The sequence below is a fragment of the Pseudonaja textilis genome, chromosome 1 (assembly GCF_049901715.1).
Source record: "Pseudonaja textilis isolate UNSWEBS1 chromosome 1, rPseTex1.2, whole genome shotgun sequence".
NCBI classification, from domain to species: domain Eukaryota; kingdom Metazoa; phylum Chordata; class Lepidosauria; order Squamata; family Elapidae; genus Pseudonaja; species Pseudonaja textilis.
The window spans coordinates 197606880-197628862 of record NC_141990.1 but is presented as its reverse complement, the minus strand read 5'-3'; positions in this window follow the sequence as shown (position 1 = coordinate 197628862).

The window sequence follows — 21983 nt, the reverse complement described above, 5'->3', positions numbered from 1 at the left end:
CTGGCAGGGATTGCAGGAGCTTACCCATCTGATGATGTCCTCGTCGAGGCCCGGCCACCATACGTAACTGCGTGCTAATGCCTTCATTATGACGATGCCAGGGTGCCCCTCGTGCAACGCCTCCAGAACTCGGGTACGCAGTGAGGTCAGGATGACCACTCGAGTGCCCCACAGCAAACAGCCCTGCAAACTGGATAATTCCTGCAGGCGGGTCTTGAAAGGTGTAAATTTGTTTTCAACATCACTGCCCGGCCACCCCCTCCTCACCCAGTCCAGTACCTGGGCGATTGTTTTGTCTGCCTTGGTTTTAGCAGCAATGTCAAGGGCAGTGATGGGGAGGTCCAATTGTGTGACCTCAAAAAGAGCGTGGACTGGAGCAGGGTCTTCAGCTGGAGCCGGCAAGGGGCAGCGGCTGAGGGCGTCAGCGTGGGACAATGTTTTACCTGGGCGGTGTATGAGTCTATACGAGTATGCCGCTAGGAAAAGGGTCCATCTCGTCATTCTAGGAGAAAGGACTTGAGGGGTCTGTTTGTCCCCAGCTAGTAGACCCAGGAGAGGCTTGTGATCCATGACCAACTCGAAAAAGTGGCCAAAAAGAAATTCGTGAAATTTCTTCACTGCTGCAACAGCTGCTAGAGCTTCCTTATCGATCTGGCTATAATTTCGCTCTGTTGCAGAGAGCGTCCTGGAGAAAAAAGCAATGGGAGCCTCGGAGCCATTGGGGAGCCTGTGGCTTAATACTGCCCCAATTCCAAAAGGGGATGCGTCTGCTGCTAGCACTAATGGAAGGTTGGGATCGAACTGAATAAGTACCGCCTCTGACGTGAGTAGTGATTTGACGGCGCGAAAAGCGGAGTCTTCTTTGTGACCCCAGTGCCAAGGCGATTTTTTATCCAACAGTCTGTGTAGGGGTTCTGCCACTGATGCTTTATGGGGCAGGAAGGACGCGTAAAAGTTCAATAGCCCCAAGAAGGCCTGCAGTTCAGTTTTGGAGGTTGGAGTGGGTGCCTCATGAATTGCCTTAACCTTGGACTCCAGGGGGTGAATGCCTGAGGCGTCAATTTTATAACCCAGAAAGTCCACCTGTCTAGTGGCAATGGCACATTTTTCTTTTTTTAATTTGAGGCCATGCTGTCTGAACCTCTCTAATACTGCTCGAACTCTCTGGAAGAGTTGGGGTCTGTCCCTGGCCGAGACTAAGATGTCGTCGAAGTAGGGTACTACACCAGGGAGGCCCTGCAAAATCCGCTCCATGAGGGATTGAAAAATGCCTGGGGCAACACTTACGCCAAATTGGAGACGCTTGCACCGGAAAGCACCCCTGTGGGTGACAATGGTCTGGAGTTCCGCTGTTTGGCTGTCAACAGGGAACTGTTGATACGCTTGAGACATGTCCAATTTGGCAAAAATGCTGCCAGGTTCAAAAGTGTGTAATAAATGCTGAATGACGGGCACTGGGTAAGCGCTAACTTGTAAAAACTTATTAATTGTGGTCTTGTAGTCCGAGCAAATTCTCAGGCTACCGTCTTTTTTGAGGGGTGTGACAATGGGCGTCTCCCATTTGGCAAAATCTGTTGGCTCAATGACCCCTTGTTTTAATAGTTTATCCAATTCTGCATCTAGTTTTGGCCGAATAGCGAATGGGACTCTACGCGGTTTTAGCCTGATTGGGACTGCCTGGGGGTCGACTGAGAATGAGATAGGGGTACTCTTATAACACCCCAGCTCATCGCTGAATACATCTGAGTAATCAGCGAATAAGGAGTCAGTGTCAGAGGCTGAGACAGCATGGACTCCTGTTAGCCCTAGGCCGAGATGGGGAAACCAATCGAGCCCCAAGAGTGTGGGGAGATTGCCGTTAACTACCACTAGAGGTAGGTGACCTTTGAAAGCTTTAAAATTGACAAGGAACTTGCCTCTGCCGATTACAGGAATGATCCTCCCCTGGTAGTCCTTCAGGCTAAACTGGCACTTCTGGAGCCGGCTTGTTGATAGGCTGGGCTGTAGCCTCTTGAGGGTGCTCCACGAGATAATTGAGAGCGCTGACCCTGTGTCAACCTCCATGCGGCACGGTTTACCTTCTAACAAAACGGAGAGAGAGATTTTACTAATGGTATGGCAAGTGCGCTTGGCATGGTGGTGAGTGCGACAGTTCAATACTTGCCTCTGAGGTCCAGAGTGTGAGAAGGGGGGGTGTCTTTGTGCTGAGTTTTGAGGGGCTTGGCAGACTCTCGCGATGTGCCCCCTTTTGTGGCAGGTGTTGCAGGTGGCTCCTTTGAATTTGCAGGCGGCCCTCGGATGAGATCCACCACAGGCTAGGCACAGGGTGATGTGCTTGGGTGGACCGATGTTTTCATGCTTGGCTCCTACCTGCGGATGCCTGGCGTTGGTGAGGCGGTGGATGTCGTTTTCATCACTAGGGGCTTCCTCTGCTACCACCTCCTCGGAGTGGACTGGAACTGTCGTTAGCTTGGGAGTTGGGCCATGGATTTCGGCGGCTGAGTGTGCTGCCAGTTCTGCTGCCAGGGCCTCCTCGACGGCTTGTGCGAGGTTGAGGTCCTTCTTAGCGAGTAGGCGCCTTTGGAGGTGGAGATCCTTGACCCCGCAGACTAGTTGATCGAGGAGCATATCCTCCAGGTAGGTCCCAAACCCACAATGGAGTGCTGCTGTCCTGAGGGCGGCCATGTACTGGTTGATGGTCTCTTTGTCTGATTGCTTCCTCATACGGAAGGTGAATCGCCTGGCAATCTGTGAAGGTCTGGGAGAATAGTGGTTAGTAAGGATTTCTAACAATTCAGACCATGGAACGTTTTTTTAACTCACGTGGAGCCACGAGAGCTGTGGCAGTGTCAAAGACGATGGCTCCACAGTAGATCAGGAAATATGATTTTTTCCGGTGCTCCCCAGCATCAGCCAGTCCAATTGCGTCGATGTAATGGTTAAAGCGGTTCTTGTATGATTCCCACTTCTCCTCATCCGGTTTGAACGCTCGGAAGACTGGATTGGAATTCATAGTGATGAAATCGGTTGTACAATCTGTGGGTGAAATCTCTCTGGGGCAGCAGCAAAAGGGTTTCTAGTGCCTGTGGCAGGCAAGTGATTTCAGCTCTGGAGAGGCTTGTTCACAATCCTGTCTCTCTCTCTGGGCTAGCACAAGGTTAGGCTGGCAGCCGTTGGCAGTGTTTTGAAATTCGCGCCTGCGTGGGCGTCAGTGACTTGACTTACAGCACCACGCTGTACCTTTTAGGTTTGAAATTCAAATGACAGCCGTTTGAATTTCGCGCCTAAACAACGAGCGGCTGCGGCTCGCAGCGCTTCACTTTTCCTGTAGCTGGGCTAACAAGCGGCTACAGACGCTTCTCACTTTCGTTTATGGCTGACCGCTTTCTCTGGCTGCGGATCAGCGTTCGCTTCTCGTTGCTTGCTGACCGCTTTCTCTGCCGGCGGCTCAGCGTTCGCTCTCATTGCTTGCTGACCGCTCTCTCTCTGATCAGCGTTGCTCTTATCGCCGGCCGATCGCTCTCTCTGGCTGCGGATCAGCGGCTAGTGACTCAGCGGTTGCATGGTGCTTCTGGTAGCCATCCCACCCTCGTCGCCAGTGTTAAGTTGGGTAATGAGAGGCTGAACCAGAGCATGAGTGCAACAAATACTTTATTATAGCAATAAAGGACTGACCGTGCTTGCCAAGCCTGGAACTGGCTCGCAGCGATCAGCAACTGGTTGGACCCCGCAGCCTGCTTTTATAGCTGGCTGCTGGGGAGAGCCAACCAATGAGCGAGGGGGAAAACCGCCCCCGCAATGTGAACGGACCTGAGTGGGAACTCCTAGAGTTCCAGGGACATAACAGTCATGTTCTTGCACAGGAACAGGAAGCTCAAATACAAAGCCCAAAGAAGGTATAAAACCCACCCACTCTCAACTCCATTTTGTCAGCTGTCCAGAATCACATGTAGTTGGTGGTTCTGCTTCTTCAAAGAGAACCTTTCTTTCCAATCAGCCTTCAGCCTCCATTTTGTTTCCAGTACCTTTCTCCTAGCTTGGGATTGAACCAGATGGGTTTTCCTTCCAACAGTACATAATTATAACTATATAACTATAACTATAATTTCTACACTGCTGCCACTTTGTAAATGTCAAGGACAGCCAATCAGTAATCTATTCACTGTCGGTGGTGACTTGTTCCATCAAATCTGTCCCTGAATGAAATATATTCTATAGGTCAGTGGCTCAGCTAGTGTCACTCCCATTCCAGTAGCATCTCAGTTGGCTATTCGCATGGTAGCTTAAGGCAGATCAAGAAGCATTTCAGAAAGTGGAATCCACATTGTCAAATATTCCCTGTGTATTAACTGCTGGTAAAAAATAAAATCTAATTTGGCACTTATTTTTGAAGGAAGCATGTTTGTAGGAGCAAACAAATCTGTCCACTCTGGAAGATTGGACATCATGCTCACTAATGAAAAAGATAAATTAACAATGAAGAGAAAACCACTTCAGATGCTAGAAGCTAGATGAAAAGGGAATCTAAATATTCAAAAATTCCCATCACCCCAAAATTCAACAACCTTTCTGGCAGAAGAGACAAAAGATGTCACATTTGCACACACATCATGCTAACAGAACATCTCGCCCTTCATGAAACTTTCTTGTTTTATTATGTGTACACCACTGTCAACACTTTCAGCATTGGTAGAGCAACAGTGTGTCAGACTAGTTTTTGCTCATGATGGAAATGCAAGAAAACAAATTAAAGAAACAAAGAGTTGCCATGATTAAGACTCTCGCGTTGATCAAATCTAAATAAGGCAATTTCTCACAAATCAGGTTTTGTGTCACCTCAGCCTAATTTATACAATCAGGAGACTCAAGTAGCAAAGCATTTATTGGATTTGACCATTTCAGGATGCCAGGATAAGGGAAGACTTAAATGTTTGAACAGGCAGCTGAGCGAATACACCCAAAATGCATTTTTCCAATGGGAAAACACTCCATGAATCTACACCAAGAATGATAATGTCTAAAAAAAGCATTGCTGTATTAGCCTACATTTCTGGCTGTGACAGTTACTTGTACTCATCCATTTCTTATGATCATTAGCCAGATATCCTAGTTTCAAGAAGCAAGTGTGAGTGTTATATCTTTTGCTACCCCTAGGGATTTCTGGGAATGCCCATGGACACAGAGAGTGGCTATTTCCTCACGATGTGTAAATCTAGATTTATATCTTATAGAGAAACACAGGAAGTACATGGAGTATACACACAAGTTCCTCTTTCTCCAGAGCTGAGCTAAGGTATGGCTAAAGAAAACAGCTGTTTGTCTGGCTGAGGGGAAAAAAAAACCCGCTCAAGGCAGATGACTGGGTCTGGTATAGTAAGACATGTAAAAGCAATTAAAAATCATAACCAGGTAATACAGTAATAATTCCCTTGCCCAATTCACCAATTACAGCTGATGGGGGAGAGAGACTCCTCAGGAAAAGGATATATTAAAGTGCTGAATCTACTTTGGTTAAATCAGCATTACTTAACCTTGGCAACTTTAGGATATATGGATTTCAACTCCCAAAATTTCCCAGTGTGCTCTGCTTTCCTCAAGGTTTCAATCCAGCTCTAAATCCAAGAACTCCTCCGTCACTTGATTAACATAATTGAAGAGCCCCCACCTTGCTGTGACATCGAGTTGGCCATGCCCACTCAGTCATATGACACCCTCCCCCCAGCCATGCCCACTTGGTCATTAGGACGAACCGGTTGTTAAATGAGTTGAGTCCCACCAATGGTGACGCACCACAAAGCAGGCCATGCCAATAAGCAAAGGTCCATCTGTGCACATGCAGGATGCAGGCAACATGCAAGACCATGTCCTCTCCAGTCCACAGAAAAACCTCTACCCACAAAACTGGTCCCTGGTGCCCAAAAGGTCAGGGGCCCCTGTTGTAGATGACTCTTGTTTTTTTTTTCTTTTTCTTTTTTTTTGTAATAAGTTTTTATTTTGTTTTATGAACATATTTTTTTTTCCTTCAGGGGCTGCTTCTAGGAGATGTCCAGGCTGACCCCAAGGGTGGAATCAAACACATCCTGAGTCCCAGAGCGTCCCACAAGATATCTAAGTCCAGCCCGCCTTGATTTTTTTTCTATTCTTAATCCACTGATTTCCTTTGACCGTTAGTAGTTCAGATTCTTATACACAGCTTAAGCCTGCAATAAATCTTCATACTCAATTGAACTGCCTGAATCTCCTGATTTCCCTCCTGCTCGATATCGCTGGTTCCTTAAAGGGGGTGTGCATAAGTGCATCAGCGTGCCTACCGTCCCTGTCTTACTGTCCCTTTTTAGCTGTATTTATTTCCTTTGTTCATGTTTATGTTCATACCTATACTTGTTTTCTTGTACATGTTCGACAAACAAATAAATAAAATAACTCCCCCTCATACAGCACTCTTGCGAAATTGAAGGTGGCCGATCATCTTAATTAGTACCAAACTATCAGAAGATGCTACTTCTTTTGAGTCTAAGAGCAAATCAAAGATCCCATCTGATTCTAATTATTGAAGTGTATTACATCCTCTTAAATTGTCTAAGAAATTAATTTCTTCCAGTGTCTGCAATTAGTTTGGAAAGTGCAACAAGGCATTACTGCAACAGCTGTTCCTCACATCATTTTATAGATAATAACATTTCAAAGAGCAGTTCTTCAAAGCTGATCATGACCCTCTCCCTAAATTACTAGTGTTAAATTTATAAAGTTCAGTCTATCATTCTTCATTAATTGGTTTGTTTGTCATCTTTTTCTTTTATTGTTAACTGTACACTCTGATGAGATTGCTCTGACAAAATACCACCCTTGCTTTTTATATTTCAAGTACGTTTAAGCATCGCTGGAGGAGGGGAAAAAACCGTTTGGAAACAATGATGGGATTCTGTTTTCTTTTTGCTCTATTAAAAGTATTTTAAAATAAATTTAATGAAAGAAATTAATAATAACAATAAAACATATTAAATATTTTAATAAAATATTAAAACATTTAACAAAATAATCTATACTTCTCCCCATCCTTATACTGTATACTTGCCATTCTTATACTTTAATGAGGAAAAAAGGTGCCTTCAGGGTTAAACCAGTCCTCTTCTGAGGCCCTTCAGTCCGGAGGTAATTGTGCTTGTGGGTGACCAGCAGTTGGAAGATAAACCCTGCTGGTGGCCATCATCCCTTCACTAAAAACTGGTTTCTCCTTCCCCACCAGCCTTCTGTGGAGCCAGAGAGGACTTTCCCACCAAAATCTGACATAACTTTTCTCACCTTTTCCTCTTATTGGCTGCCAGGGATTAGGTAATTCTGTTTAGACTCACCAAGCTGTTTTTATTTATTTATTTAAAGGGCCATCTACTCTCCACTAGAATTTGGCATTGTGGGGCGGTATCAGTAATGCTCTTTTTCTTGTGGTCTCCATCCCTTATTTATTTATTGACTTTTCTATCACGGCCCGCCTTGTCATAGTGTCTCTGGGCAACTAATTAAAAGCCACCTTAGGAATAAACACAGCTGAGATAAAACTACAAACACCCATCAATGTAACCATCTCATGGGCTCTGTCAAACAGGTCCCGACTCCCATACCCAGTGGCATAGCCACTTCTTTAAGGCCTTATGAAAGTGAACAGGATCAGGGCCAACCTAGTCTTAAAGAGGATGATGTTCCAAAAACAGGTATCATGGCAGAAAAGATTCCCTTTCTAGGTGAGACTCTGTGACAGACAGAACTGGTAGCAAGCAACCCCTGCCAGACCTGATAGGAGAGGTAGAGACAACTGAGAAGAGACAAAGCCTCAAGAAGTACTTTATAGGTAACAACCAGCACCTTGAATTGAACCCAGAAGCATACTGGAAACCAGAGCCTCCTCTTTTAATTCAGTATTTTTTCCAAGCTAAAGGTTGCCTTGACCTTTGTTCCTACATTGCAAAGAGCAAATAAAGCCAGGACAAAAACTAATTTTGATTTCAATAGAAGAAAATATACATAGCTGAGGGTTGAACTTTAAAGTTCTTGCTCCTCTCTCAACTTGGTTGTTTATTTGCAGACATTTCATTGCCTAACTCAGTAACATCATCATATTGCAAGCAAATAACCAAGCTCAGAGAGCACCAAGAATTTTATAATTCTTATTTCATTTATGATTAGTTCCTCTCAAATTAAGAGCTTTCACTTTCTGTCATATTAAACATTAGAGCTCAGTGGAAGCGTTATCTTCTTTTTAATCTCCTGCAATGTCAAATTACCTACCAAATTTTTCTTTTAATCATTCACAGGTCAGACTCCACATTTAGTGGAGCAGTAGAAATCCAGCACTTAAATGTCATAGAGATATCATTAAAATGCTTTAATTATGGGGCAACATGACATGCAAAATGGACATTTCTTGTCTTGTCTACTTTCTTCTGCAATACATGAATACAATTTAGCTGACCCAAAGGTTGACAGGTAGAGATGTAGAAAGTGCAGCTTTCTAGGGAGGCTTCCATCTGTATTGTCCTTTTCATTCTTATCTATGCAAGCTAAGTGCTTATGTGGAGTTTTATCTAAACAAATTGATTTTAACAATCATCTTATTTTAAATGCCTTACATCTATGGCCACATTTTACTTTTTCTGCCAGGGCAGCCTCCTCAGTGAGTTTGCTACTATGCACAGTAGAAATAAGTAGAAATGGGAAATATAATCAGCTTCCGGGATTGCAAAAAGTAACAGTCTTTCATTTAACTTTTCTGTTAATGGAGCAACAATTTACCTTAGGAAAAAGAGGGACCTCTCCTCCCACTAAGATTTTGGGGACTTTCAATTTTTGTAGAACCCGCAGGAAAGTGAACAAAGTCATACTGTGAGTGATACCCGATTTTGTTCATTCTTTTGAGAGTATTCTGTTGTCTGAAGCTTGATTGAATTGAATAATATACCCGTCCTTGGATGACTTGAAAGAAGGAGCAACTGCAGAACTTGGTAGATCATAGGAAGACAAATTGAATCTGCTGGTTAGCAGTGAAGCAAACATTAGGTTGAATTCTTGTGCCAGTTTTGAGACTTATTGATTTTTCACCCATCTTTCTTCTTGCTGACTGTGATTATACAATTTGGACCAATAAAATAATTTCTTAATAATCTTGTGTGGGCTTTTAGCAAAATGTTAAATATTAATTTCTTAATAATCTTGTGTGGGCTTTTAGCAAAATGTTTGTTCCAGATAAACAGCTTAATTAGACTATGTTGCACTTTTCATCGTGCAACGTTTCTGTAAATTCCCATTATTTTTAGTGAATTGGGAAAAGCCGTTTAAAAGCACCCCATGTCTCCTGCCAATATCTCATCTCTTCTCTTCTCTTCTCTTCTCTTCTCTTCTCTTCTCTTCTCTTCTCTTCTCTTCTCTTCTCTTCTCTTCTCTTCTCTTCTCTTCTCTCACTACTTAGACTAGACTAGAAAATCTGTTCCACAGGAAAGCAAAGAATATTTTTTATTGAGATAGTCTATAAAAACAGAACGATGCAAGTTGGGTTGGGTTGTATTCTTGTATATTCCAGTGAATTAGGAAGAGTGCCTGAAGTGCTTCTAACTATTATGTCTTAGTTATAGACTTAAACTATGTTTCAGGTCCTTTTGTTTAGTTGATGGCTCTTGCATATTTCCAAGATTATCTTCCTTATTCTCACATCTTATTGGTTGGCTCTCCTTTCTGCTCAGTTGTTGGCCAAAAGAGAGGAGGACAAATACAGAACTGATGGTTCTTTACAAGCCAATTTTGTGTAATAGTTAAGGCCCTAGGCTAGGAACTAGGAGCCTGTGAGTCCTGGTCCTGCCTTAGGCACAAAGCTAGCTGTGTAATCTTGGGCTAGTTACTCTCTCAGCCCTAGGCAATGGCAACCCACTTCTTTAAAAACCTTGTCAAAAAATCTGCAGAAACTTATCCAGGATGTTTCTGAGTACTGGATATAATTGACCGAAGGAAAAAAAGTGTCAATGTATACTGTATATGAAAATTGTCAAAACCAAGGCCAACATTATAATGTGTGTAGGACTTAAATCCTCATAATCGTAGGATTTCAACTTAGATATATAAATACCTCCATTACTTTATATACAACTGTTATACACACAATACACTTGAGAGTGCGAGTTAAATATTTTTGTAAGCCTTTAGGAACATTGTAAATCCAGCTGTGGTCAATCTTGGATGAGTTTTAAACTGGATTCAGAAGAATGGAGAAGCTGATATTCTTTTTATCTAAATTAATTTTAGTCATATCTTTGCAATTAAAAACAATCATTTCTGTTCATCTGATACATTTTATTGTGGAACTACAGATTATATCCCACATTGATTCTATCACTCTTGAGATAAAATACAAACTCACACTTTGCCAGGAGACATATCATAGTTAATTTCTCTTTGACAATTCAGTTGATCAATTATTATTTAAACAGCATATTTGAAATATAAAATCTCTGCACATCAGATGTTGTTACTAACACATCAGATGGAAACTATTTTGAAGTAATCTGCCCAATTTAAATGTGATGATTTGTCATGTGTGTGTCTATGTAAAATAGTTATAAATGAATCAGTTTTGATGAGCATTTATTTAAGGATTGAACAATTACCACAATATAGAATAGAATAGAATAGAATTCTTTATTGGCCAAGTGTGAATGGACACACAAGGAATTTGTCTTGGTGCAAACGCTTTCAGTGTACAATAAAAGAAAAGATACATTCATGAAGAATCACGAATCATCAGGTACAACACTTAACAATAGTCATAGGATACAATAAGCAATCAAATCATACTAGGAAACAGTCAGTATAGATCGTAAGGATACAAGCAACAAAGTTACAGTCATACAGTTACAAGTGGGAGGGGATGGGTGATAAGGAGTGATGAGAAGATTGATAGCAATAGTAATGTAGACTTTGTAAATAGTTGGAAAGTGTGGACTGTCCTTGTGTCTAGTTGTTCTGGTGTGCAGTGCTCTATAGCATCATTTTGAGGGTAGGAGTTGAAACAGTTTATGTCCAGAATGTGAGGGGTCTGTAAATATTTTCATAGCCCTCTTTTTGACTTGTGCAATATACAGGTCCTCGATTGAAGGCAGGTTGGTAGTAATTGTTTTTTCTGCAGTCCTAATAACTCTCTGGAGTCTGTGTCTGTCTTGTTGGGTTGCAGAACCAAACCAGACAGTTTATAGAGGTGCAGATGACAGACTCAATCATTCCTCTGTAGAACTGTATCAGCAGCTCCTTGGGCAGTTTGAGATTTCTGAGTTGGTGCAGAAAGAACATTCTTTGTTGTGTTTTTTTGATGATGTTTTTGATGTTAGGTGTCCATTTTAGGTCTTGAGATATGATAGAACCTAGAAATTTGAAGGTCTTACTGTTGATACTGTGTTGTCCAGTATTGTAAGGGGTGGTAGAATGGGAGGGTTTCTCCTATAGTCTACCACCATTTCTATGCTTTTAAGTGTGTTCAGTTCCAGATTGTTCCAGTTACACCATGAGGCAAGTTGTACAACCTCCTGTCTGTATGTGGATTCGTCGTTGTCTTGAATGAGACCAATCACTGTTGTATCATCTGCAAACTTCAGTATTTTAATAGATGGATTGTTTGAGATGCAGTCATTGGTATATAGGGAGAAGAGAAGTGGATAAAGCACACAGCCTGGTGTGTGTATGTGTGTGTGTGCTAATTGTACAGGTATCAGATGTGATTCTGCCTAGCTTCACCTGCTGTTTGTTAGGAAGCTTATGATCAGAGGTGGTATTCAGCAGGTTCTGACCAGTTCTGGAGAACCGGTAATGGAAATTTTGAATAGTTCAGAGAATCAGGCAAATACCACATCTGACTGGAGATTTTACAGTATCCTTCCCCTGCATGCCCACCAAGCCACCCCCACAGAATTGGTAGTAAAAATTTGAATCCCACCACTGCTTATGATCCACTTATAAGTGTGTTCAGGTTACGCTAGCTGGATTAGTTTAGTTGGGAGAATGTCTGGAATGATGGTATTGAATGCTGAACTGAAGTCTACAAAGAGGACCCTTGCATAGGTATTTGGAGATTCAAGGTGTTGTAGGATGTCATGCAGAGCCATGTTAACAGCATCATCTGTCGATCTATTTACTCGGTATGCAAACTGCATGGGATCTAACAGCGGATCCGTGATGGTTTTCAGGTGGGACAGCACAAGCCTTTCAAAGATTTTCATAACTACAGATGTTAGAGCAACTGGTCTGCAGTCATTCAGTTCCCTGATGGAGGGCTTCTTTGGCACTAGGATGATAGTAGAGCATTTGAAGCAAGAAGGAACATAGCACAATATAGCGATTTATTGAAGATTCGAGTGAAGATGGGGGCCAATTGGTCAGCACAGACTTTTAAGCAAGAAGGAGTTATCTTGTCTGGCCCCGGTGCTTTTCCTGGTTTTTGTCTGTGAAATAGATCTTGCACTTCTTTTTCTGTGATCACCAGAGGTTGTGAACCCAATGGGTTGGGATCAGTTGTAGGGGGCTGAGCTGTTGTTGGTGTGTTTGAGATGTGGGTTGTGGAGATAGGTGGCTGTAGTTTCCTTTCAAACCTGCAGTAAAACACATTCAGGTCATCTGCTAGTTGTTGATTTCCTTCTGCCTGGGAAGGAGGTTTGCTATAGCCAGTGGTGTTTTTAATATTTATGTCATTAAAGAGTTTGCATCATGATCAAACATCGTTACATGCATATAAATGCTAATTGCAACTAAGTTTACTGGTTGATTGGTAACACCTGGAGAGTCATAGATGCCCCAACCTGTTTTTAGAGCAACTGTAGTATTTTCTCTCTCTGAGCCTGCCCCAAAAAATCGTTGCCTGTTTTTAAGCATAATCCATCAGGAAGAAAAATCTTTACAGTGAAGGTTTATTAAAACAGCAGCACTGTTTTCATTGGAAATAAGAGATACCTGCCATATTTCTGATTCAGATCTAGAAATGAAAATGTCCTCTGGTGGCAGAGTCTTAAACACTTGCCAGTGCAGAATGGATACATTAGAAACTTTGTAATTTTATCTTGTTGATACAGCTGCATGAACAAAATCCACAAAATATGTGAGCTACCCTTCCTGGCCCTTTGCTCGTCCCCGCAGACAGGGAATTTCAGATACTTTTCTACAGAGCTGGTTGCTTTCTAATGAGAGTCTTTGTTCCAAACTTGGAAACCTTATTATACATAAACTGAATATCAAAGGAATGTTTTCAGTGGTGGGATTAAAATTTTTTTACTACTGGTTCTGTGGGTGTGGCTTGGTGGGTGTGATGTGGCTTGGTGGGTGTTGGCAGGGGAAGGATACTGTAAAATCTCCATTTCCTCCCCACTCTTGGGGGAAAGCTACTGCACAATTTCCATTCCCTCCCCACCCCACCGACTTGCTTTCCAACTCCGTTCTCCTGTGCAGGGCAACAAAAGAAGACCCAGCCAATCAGCTGGGACTTGGGAGGCAGAGAATAGATAGGGGCGGGGCCAGACAGAGGTAGTATTTGCTGGTTCTCTGAACTACTCAAAATTTCCACTACCAGTTCTCCAGAACTGGTTAGAACCTGCTGAATAGCACTTCTGGATGCTTTGTTGAAATAGTTAAGTTCTGGAGAACCAGTATTCTGTAAACAAATCATGCTAAAGAATGTGTCATCCCTTGATTATGATGTGCTATAGATTGCCATTTTGACAGTTAAGGAAAAAGGCACTCCTTTCCTCAGGCCCAGAGAGACTCCAGAGGCAATCAACGTGTTTAATTTAGCAATGAAATTAGATTGGTTCCAGCAGTTGCACTCGCAATCTTTAGAAGCATGGCCCTCTGAGATGATCTCCTTTACCTCCTCCCGTTCCTAATTTGATATTTACTATGATTTTGAAAGCACTAAAAAGATTTTCCACATCTACTCCCTGCCAGAAAATTCAATGACCCCCTTCACTTTCCCGGAGAAAGGATATCAGAAATGATATTAACTTTTTCACTTAATTTCTTAATTGCAAAAGCAGTATCTGTGTAGCAACAACTGGTGTTTCTTATGAATTAATTGCTTTGGGGAAAAACATAGGAGAATAATATCTCATGCTGCAGAACAAGAGGTGTCCAAGCTAATTGAGAGCCGCTGTGAGTGTTACTATTTCTGTTCAATAATATTTAGCTAACATTTAAATAATAATTATCCTTATATAAATGGCACAGCATCTGTATATAGTTTTGCAGAAGGAGAGATATTTAAAAGAATAGATAGTCAGAGGCAAGCTGTTTGTGTGATATAAAATGTGACTAGAAGAATTGCTATCTGACACTCTGTAGAGATACTGTCAGTCAATGTTGACAATACTTGAAGAGATGGATCAATAACCAGAATAGTATTTGACAGCTTTTTAAGTTGCTATAAAACATAAAATGACCGTGTTATTAAAAACATGACAACAAATAGTGGAAAAATGGTAATCAAAACCCCTCAAAGATTTTCACAAATGTGCATTGGTACTTTGCAATATAAAACAATAACAATAAAAACATCAATTATTGATACATTGCTATAGAGGAAAACACTGATCTAAATATGATACCTGCAGATACACATAGATCTGCTGGGTATCACAAGCTTTTCAAACTTGGTGTGAATGATAATCTTAGGTTTATTGGTATTGAGACAATTCTTCTATCACCGACTCTGATTCAAATAAAATCTATTTGTTAGTTATTAAATATTTTTTTAAAAAAATTATCCCAGTTTTTAATACATAGAGCAATCATGAAGGCTATGTTTATAGCTTCACTTCGTACATTTTTGAATGATAGTCAAGATTAAATCTGTATCATGAATTAATGACAGAATGGACTAATTCTACATATGGTCACTTTATTATGACCACCTCCAAAACTGTGGGTGTCTGCACTGGGGACAACAAAGGTTAATGATATATCATTGAGTGATAACATTGACTCCAACCATTTTGTATGTGCATCACAATGTCACATGAACATGGGTAGAGTGTTGAGTGTTATCCCATTACCCATTTCATCACTTGGACAGAGCCTCTGGATTCTATGGATGTCTCTGTTCAGAAAAGAATGTAATATTTGCCTGCACATTTGCCAACTTGTCCATTTTTCCCATCTCTTTTCCATGGCTTATTCTCAGGGGTGGGTTTCTACCAGTTCTGTCCACTTCTGTAGAACTGGTAGCTCTGAAGAGCAGCAGACATAGAACCAGTTCTATATCAGCTGATGTTTTTGCCCACCCACCCATCCGGGCTCTTATCTGACCATTATTTCCTGCTTTTTTAACCTCAGCTGCTGTGCGAGGCACAGCTGCAGTTAAAAAAGCTGGAAAATAGTACTTTTTCAAAGGCTGCTTCTCGGCATGCAGTGCTGCTCAGCTGCCCAGGCACCAGGCTGCTGATGATTTACAGGCGCCTGCCGGCAGCGTGCAGGGAAGCACATAGTAAATCACTGATCCTTGTAAATCACCAAACCAGTAGTTAACCCTGTCGGATCCCATCCCTGCTTATTCTCTCCCCATTTATTAGGAACCACACATGTATGTATAAATAAATGAATAGAGATAGTCCTCAAAACATGGTCCTGTGTTTTAGAGTCCCATCCTATCATATCCATGAACAATCATTTAATGAACAAGGTTATGACGGACTTCTCCAAAAGGTATATATGACCTCGTTTCAAAGTTATGTTGGTTGTAGCACCCCCACAGTCTTTTGTCCTTATGAACAATCACAGGAACTGCACCACCCTTCACTTCTCTCCCCCACATTCCACCCCAAGATCTTGCAGCACTTGGGCCTGCTCCCCACATGGCCATCACCCATTGCACTTATCCGTTAAAGCTCTCCCAGGCCTCCTATTGGGAAAGGAGGGCAGGCCAAGTGTCCTTGGGCAATGCAGCGGTGAGTCAGAAATGGCCACCATTTTGTCCACTTGTGATTGGAGACAAAATGGTAGCCATGAGACAAACTACTCGATTTCACTGCCTTAACAAAGTCTTCACAGAGCTGCAGAAGTTTTGCCAACCTATTTAAGTAGCAAAATGGAGCAATTTGTCCTCATGGCAGTGACCTAGAAGTGTCCACTGTTTTGTGGACAAGATAAAATGCTAATCACTTCTGGAATTGTGTCATTTGGCTGTGTGAAGAAGCAATCCATTCCAACAATCTGGACGGTCTCAGAGCTCTTCGAATGGTAAATGAGGAGGAAGATGTATAGCCTGAATAGGATTGGAATCATACTTAAGACCAGGGGAGAGCTTTAGGGTAAGGGAGGCCTTGAGAGACCTAGGGCAGACAGTCTTGGCCTGTGCTTGGCCTCCAAAGACTTCCCTCATCACTAAGTCACTCTGTGTTCCATTTAATGACCCACAGGTTCATTGAATGATTCACTTAGGAGAGCAGAGATGGGGGAATCATTAAGTGAGTTGTTCCACCAAACAACCATTGTGACATGTGACTGTAAGACTACCTGTAATGGTGGAGGAAAAAATAGATTATAGCTGGGGTCTTCAAACTTGACAGCTTTAAGACTTGTGGACTTCAACTCCCAGAATTCCTCCTCCAGTCATGTTAGCTCAGGAATTCTGGGAGTTGAAGTCCACAAGTCTTAAACTTGCCACGTTTGAAGACCCTTGGACTATAGGATAATATATAGAGAGAAATTTGAGACAGTAGCAAGAAATAGGAGATGGCCGTAGGAATGCTTAGAAAGTCACTTAACCTGGTTAAAAGTTAGAATCAAATCCAACCTAATCCTGTGTTTCAGTCCCACCCAATGATATCTATGAACAGTTCTGCAATTACTTATATGAAAGCCCATGTATTTGATTTTCTGAAGACAGGTTGAGTGCTAAATTATTGTGGCAACCTTTAAAAAATTAACTTGTCTGATTGTTTGCCACCTGAAAATAGGAAAATGGGAATAAATATTAGATATAGAACATGTTTCTGAAGCTAATAAGAGACTCGCATCTTTTACATATTAGAACAGATCCTCAATCTGTTTTCTCCATCAGCTTCAAAGAAAATGGATTCTGGGACATAATGTTCAAGGTTAAAAATGATTGCAAAGAGAATTTTATTAAAAGAAATTTCTTTAGTAATAACCTGATTAGAAGTATGAGCAGTGGGACAGAAAATGGTGGCTCCTGCCAATGTTTTCTCTGGCTTGTATTTCAACAAAGAACCAATTTCTTATGCATTTCTTTTAAATGAAACAAAACTTCTCTACTCTTAGCAGTGGTACGGGTGTAATCTCTTCTGCACAATTTGGTGCTAATAATAATTTATTAAACTTGTAGGGCAGCCATAGTTTGTTATTTTGTAATGCTAACAGTATTTTTATTTCATTCTACCAAAACTTTATTTCATTATATTAAATCTGAAAAAAATATTTAAATAGGCTTCTTGTTGCACAGCTCCCTCTTTATGAGAGATTTTTTTTTTAAATTTTTTATTGGTTTTTAAAAACAAACATAAACAAACAAAAATAAAAACATCAAGCTATCTTCCATATGTGTACATACAGTGTGCCGGTTGGTTTACAAATTGTTTTGTGCTTCCATTTCGTAGTCTTCAATTACAATTACATTGCATATAATCTCATATTTTCAATCAAAAATTAAATACCTTAGTATCATTATTAATCAATTATTTGACTATACTTTTATTCATTCATGTTTTACAGGATAATCATAATTTACTTAGTTTATTTTGTAACAGTTCATATTATCATCCCAAATCTATCCTAAAATCATTTTGTAGATATAATAAGAAAGAAGTACATCTTTATATATTTATTATTTTCTAAAAGTCTACATATTTCATTACTGTATTTTATTGTCTAACCATTGATAGAAAAGATCCCAAATTTTATAAAATTGTTTATCCTCTTGTTCTCTAATTTCAAATGTCAATCTACTCATTTCAGCACATTCCAATATTTTCTTAATGATTTCCTCCTGTGATGGTATTTTCTCATTTTTCCAGTTTTTAGCAAATACAATCCTAGCCGCTGTTAATATATTTACAATCAGGTATTTCAAATCTTTACTATCTATATATTTCAGGTAAAATTCCCAATAAAAATATCTCTGGTTTCAAGTCTATATGTTTTTTTGTCATTTTTTCCAACCACATGTGGATTTTAGTCCAGTATTTTTTAGCATCCGCACAAGTCCACCACATATGGTAATATGAGCCAGGTGTCTGATGACATTTCCAACATTTTTCAGATTTATTCTTGAACATTCTTGCTATTCTTGTCAAGGGGAAATGCCACCTGTAAAACATGTTATACAAATTTTCTTTATATGCTGTTGACATTGTCATTTTATAATTTTAAGACCACAATTTTTGCCATTTCTCTAAATCGATCCCAAATCCAAAATTCTTCCCCCAAGCAATCATAGTTTCTTTAACTTGTTCTTCTTCTAATTTAATTTCTAATAAATATCCATACAGTTTTTTAATCACCTTTTCATCAGTACCTGTCAAAATCTTATCTAAATCAGTCAATTTATCATAGGAACCTTCCATTTTAGAATCTTTATCATACCTTGGATGTATTTGTGCATATGAAAACCAATTCATCTTTATACCTTGTTCCTCTAGTTTTTGTATAGATTTGATTTCACCCCTTTCATTCAATATTTCACCATATCTAACTGTTTGTTCCTTTTTGTATATTATAGGATAAGAAAATGCTTCAATAGTCAATAGCCAGACTGGAATTTTCAAATAACGTTGTCTTTTAATCTTCTCCCAGTTTAACCACAGAGACTCCCGTATATAATGTCTTCTTTTTTGTTTTCTCTAAAGTAAAAATCCAATTCTTTCTCCATCCACTGTGTGAAGTCTTTTTCCTTTAAAATAGTATTATTTAATGTCCATCTAGATCTTCTTTTTTGTCCTTTCCATTTAATTGTCATTGGATTGTAATCTGCCCAAGTACTTGTTTCAATATTTATTTCTTGAATATTAGTTATTAATTCTGTTGACATCCATATCATATCTATTCTGGACCAGGATAAGTGTCTATTTCAATAGAAGGTGTATTGTTTAGTTTTAGCATTTCTTTCTCTCCATGTATCTTTTAAGTTTATTTCATCTACCATTTTAAAAAAAGATTTAGGGAGAGTCTTTCTGTTTTGCTTTATTGTTTTCTGTGCTGTATAGTCCAATTTATTGTCTACAATTCCATTAAAATCTCCCATCATAACTATATTAGCATAGTTTAGTTCAATTATTTTCATATGTAGAATTCTTCTTGTTTGTCATTCGGAGCATAGATTGCAATCAGGAGTGTTTTCGTATTATTGTCCATTATTTCCACCATTAGTATTCTTCCATCATCATAGGTATAAATCAATTTTGCTGGGGCGGTCTCTTTAATATATAAAACCACTCCTGTTTTCTTACATTGTGTCAAGGAAGTAAATATTTTCCCTAATTTTGGCTGTATCAACAATTCTTCATATTGTTTTTTAATATGTACTTCTTGTAGATAAATTATATCAAATTTTAATTTCTGTAATTTATGAAAGGTTTTCCTTCTTTTAACGGCTGAGTTAAGTTCATTTATATTAATTGTAAGCAATTTTTTCTCTTCCATGGTTATATCTTGTAGTTAAGTTTAGCAGCTCTCGTAGATCTTAGTTCACATTGTCCTTTGGCTTCCACCTTTCCACCTACTGCACCTTCTTCTTTTTCAGTCGCCATTTGGCAGTCCTCTTGGAATTCAATTAGTGAGATCTCTTTTTCTGCCTCTTCCTCTTTCCCTCCAAAAAATTATGTATAAAATAATTCCGCTTTCTCAATTGAGTCAATTCTATGTCTCTGTTCTTGCCATGTGAACATTAATCCTTCTGGAATTAGCCATCTATAATTCACCTCTTTTTAAAGTAGCATTTTAGTCAGGAATTGGTATTCTCTTCTCATCTCTCTCACTCTTCTGGGTATTTGTTTCAAGACCACAATCTCCTTGTCTTTATATTTCAAAGTTTTCTCTTTTGCCACTTGGAATATTTGTGTTTTAATGGCTTTCTTTGTAAATCCAATGCGAACTTCTCTTGGTAAGCTATTTCTCACCACATGTCTTGTGAAAACTCGAAAAACCTCATCTATTCCATCCATCATCTTCTCTTGAGTTATTTCCAAAGATTCAGCCAGTATTTCTATCATTATCTCAGCTAGGTTTTGTCCTTTTTCTTCCTCTACATTTTGGAATCTAAGATAGAATTCTGATCTATCCATCTCCCATTTCAACATACCACTTTTATATTGTTCAACCACCGTTAATCTATTATCAATATCTCCAATCTTCTTGTCTCTTTGTTTATCTTCTTCTTCAATTTTTTGGAATCTCTCATCATACTTCAACATCATTTGTTGGATGTTCTCCACTTTTTCATCAGTTTTCCCTGTTCTTTGTTCAATGTTCTCTGTTCTTTGTTCAATGTTCTCTGTTCTTTGTTCAATGTTCTCTGTTCTTTGTTCAATATTCTCTGATCTTGCTTGAATATTTTGAATTCCTTGCATAATCATCTGCAGAGTCACTTTTTCTTGTTCTTTTTCTTGCTTTAACATTGTCTGTATTGAACGTTGTCCTCCAGATGGTGGAGAGGAAGAAGTAGAAGTTAAAGAACCAGAAGCTGTAAATTTCCTACTCATTTTAAACAGTTCAAAATCTTCAGGTTCTTCTAAACTTTAATCCAATTGTGAGGTAACCAATTATAGTTCAAAATAAAAATAGTAGAAAAAAGAAGCCCAATAATAATGATTTTTTTTTAAAAAAGGGAGGACAAAATTTCTTCAAGTCCTTGTATACCTTAATCCAATCAATAGTTAGATGAAGAAAAAGGCTTGGGAAAAAAAAAGGAAAAGGAAAAATTATTCAGGTTCTTCAACACCTTAATCCAATTGAAAGGTCTCAAATAGAAAAGAGTGCATAAGAATAAACCAGAAAAGTAGATGAAAAAACAAAAATACCAGGAAAGGAAAAAAAAGGCTATTCCCTTAAAAAAACCACATTAATTAATACTTAAAGTCTTTCCCTTTAAAATAAAAATCAAACGTAGAGATTGGACTTCCAAAGAAAAAAAGAAAACCAAAGACAAGCTCCAACAAAGCCAAAAACCCAAATAGTTATTACAAGAAAAAAAAAGATAAAATGAAATACAATAAAGCTGGTGAGGAGGGATAGCACAACTTAGAAAAAGTAAAACGAGCACACTGCACTTCGTTTAATTATCCAAGGCTCTTATTATAGCTCTCTTCTCCAAAAACTGATCACATTTTTTTCCACTAGGAAAATGAGAGATTTTATGAGAGATTTTTCTATCACATTCATTTCTTTGTGCATCGTATGAGGAAATCTTTCCTCTTTGACCTTGAAGGTATCATATGAAAAAAGCAGGGTAGCACGTATGAAACTGTCTTATTCCAATCCCATTGGCTCATGACTTTTCTAGCATTTTAAACAACATACTTTTCCACACATCCTAGAAGTTACCAGCAATAATCTTGCGATGAACTCCAGGCAAAACATGCACTCTGTTCATGAACGGTAACCCTCCCCATGGTTTTAAATCTTTGTTCAAAGTTGTTGCATTCCATTCTGTCATCCCTTTTATGTTGGTGATTCTAAGCTACTCTGAGTATTATAGCAGAATGAGGAGAAGGACGCCTCACACAGCAAATTGGCAATGACCTCATCATCTGTGAGGGATGATAAGGTCATGGTAGTCCCCCTCCATGCCACATTGCCTTTGCCATTCTGCTGTTACACAAGGAAACTGTTGGAAGTTGCAGCTGCTCTTTCTTCATTCTCTGTCAACTGCAGGGGCTCTTCACCATCTGTTCCCATTTTAAATAATGGGATACAGCTGGTTATTGCTTTTTGCTGATTTTTTAAATTTTTTATTT